The sequence below is a fragment of the Colobus angolensis genome, unplaced genomic scaffold, assembly GCF_000951035.1.
Source record: "Colobus angolensis palliatus isolate OR3802 unplaced genomic scaffold, Cang.pa_1.0 Scaffold439, whole genome shotgun sequence".
Classification (NCBI taxonomy): Eukaryota; Metazoa; Chordata; class Mammalia; order Primates; family Cercopithecidae; genus Colobus; species Colobus angolensis.
Window position 1 is genome coordinate 694259 of NW_012117810.1, and position 2868 is coordinate 697126.

Sequence of the window (2868 nt, forward strand, 5' to 3'; positions counted from 1 at the left end):
TCTGTCAGCTTTGCCAAAGATCAGATGGTTGTAGGTGTACGGCCTTATTTCTGAGTTCTCTATTCTGTTCCATTGATCTGTGTATCTGTTTTTTTACCAATGCCATGCTGCTTTGGTTACTGTAGCCCTGTAGTATGGTTTGAAGTCAGGTAACATGATGCCTCCAGCTTTATTCCTTTTGCTTAAGAATACCTTCGCTACTCGGGCTCTTTTTTGATTCCATATTAATTTTAGAGTAGATTTTTCTAGTTCTGTGAAGAATGTCATTGGTAATTTGCTAGGAATAGCATTAAATCTGTACATTGCTTTGAGCAGTATGGCCATTTTAATGAAATTAATTATTTTTATCCATGAGCGTGAAATGTTTTTCGATTTGTTTGTGTCATCTCAGATTTCTTTGAGAAGTGTTTTATAACCTTCATTGTAGAAATCTTTCACCTTCCTGGTTAGCTGTATTCCTGGGTATTTTACTCTTTTAGTGGCAGTTGTGAATGGGATTGCTTTCCTGTTTTGGTGCTCTGGTTGGCAGTTGTTGGTGTATAGGAATACTACTTATTTTTGTACATTGATTTTGTATATTAAAACTTTGCTGAAGTTGTTTATCAGCTGATAGAGCTTTGGGGCTGAGACTATGGTTTTTTAGATATTCATGTTATCTGCAAAAAAAGATAGTTTGACTTACTCTTGCCCTGTATTGTTTTTTCTCTTGCCTAATTCCTCTGGCCTGGAATGGAAGTACTAGAACATTGTTTCTTCTTTAAGTGTTGGAGTTCATGAATTAATCCTTGCCTGGCATGGCCCTAGGTCCTGTGTATCATTTAGTATTTTTTCACCACGAGGAGTCTGTTCTGTCAGTTTGATGATCTCTGTTTTAACAATGCTGATCAGTTGTTGTGTCTAAACCATAAAATGGAGGCAGGGTATAATGAGGTGTGTCTGACCTCCCACCCAGCATGGCCAGGAACTCAGTTTTCAGATTTTCCTTCGGTCCCCTTGGCCAAGAAGGGGTCTGTTCAGTCAGTGAGGGGCTTAGGATTTTACTTTTGGTTGATAGGCCACACGTCTTTCTCCATACTTTTTGTATGTGTGAAGCAGTCTTCACTTACCTGACACCCAGGTGTTTCTAATTTAGGGGTTCATCAATCCTGCCCTGTCAGGTTCTGTAGATTCAGCTAGAACTGGCCAGAGCTGCTGAAAGCAGTGTGCATAGCCTTCCCGTCTGGCCACTAAAACCACCTTTTGCACCGAATGTGCACTGATTCTGCCTGGATGTCCTTTCCACCAAGTACCGTCTTACCCAAACCACACTTTTAATTTCCACAGACTACCCTGAGAGCACAGACCTGGGCTTTCTTCTTCTATCCAAAAAACAGTTTTATCTTCCCAGTCAAACTGAAACACAATTGTCTATACTCATGTCACATGTTCCAGAAAAGAGTACCTATCTTAACTGAAAACCTTTGAGTAGTGGGTAGCCTTCTCACATTTGGGTGATGACACTTGGGCTGGAACTGATTAAATTTCTGGTCTGGTGACCATATGGAAAGGGTCACATGAACTTGGCAATGAAAGAATCCCATGGTCTGTTCTGCATTCTGTTGTAATGGAAGTTAGCAATGAGGTCCAGTGACTTTTCGTATAAATTTAAGTGCATCTGTATGTCTGTCAGTGTGTGCCTCCAAATATTCTTTATCCATTGATTCACTAGTGGACACTTAGACTGAATCCACATGAATCAATGTGAATTGTGAATAGTGCCATTCATAACTGTTCTCCAACATACTTATTTCATGTCTACTTACTATAAACCCAGTGGCGGGACTGCTACATCATATGGTATTTCTCTTTTTCATTTTTTGAGGTGCCTCCATACTATTTCCTATAATGGCTCTTTACATTCTCACCAACAGTGTAAGGAGCTCCCTTTTCTCCATATCCTTGCTGACATTTGTTATCGCTTGTCTTTTTGATAATAGCTGTTCAAACTGGGAGGAGGTGAAATCTCATTATGGCTTTACTTTGCATTACCCAATGTTTGGTGATGTGGAGCATTTTTCATATACCTGGTAGCCATTTGTATGGCTTCATTTGATAAATGTCTATTCAGGCTTTTGTCTACTTTGTAATCAAGTTCTTTTATTTTGTTTTTGTTTATTTTATATCGAGTATTGAGTTCTTTGAATTCCTTACATGTTTTGAATAATCACATGAAGAAAAATAAAATTAGACTCAACTCTCACAACATGTGAAAGTCACTCAGAATGAATTAAAGACTTAAAGATAAGATCCAGAACTATGAAACTACCAGAAGAAAACATAGAGAAAATGCCTCAGGACATTGGTATAAGAATTGTTTGAATAAGACCTCAAAAGCACAGGCAGCAAAAGCACAAATGGAGAAATGAGATTACATCAAACTCAAAAGCTTCTGCACAGTAAAGGATACAATCAACAGAATGAAGGGACAGCTTACAGAAGGGGATAAAATATTTGTAAACTATATATCTAACAATATATCACTACATTTCAAGCAATAGAAAGTCATAGACTCTGTCAGGGATAGTGTAGAGGAATGTCTACTAAGAATTAGTAAAACTAACTTTCAAAGGTAATTTAGTTCCATGAAACTGGTTTCAGAGAGGTATGAAGATAAAGTCTCCCTTCTGTGTTGAGAGTACAGGAGAAAAAACAGAGTCAAGGGAGGCCAAGGGAATCAACCTCTCATTCTACCACATCACATCAGCCATATTTCATCTCTCACACACAGTGGTACAGATGCAGTATTTGTGGACGAGTATGTCTGCCCACTGTAAATCTCTTTTTCATTGATAATCATGTGCAGATGTCTCACTTATTATTTCATTTATC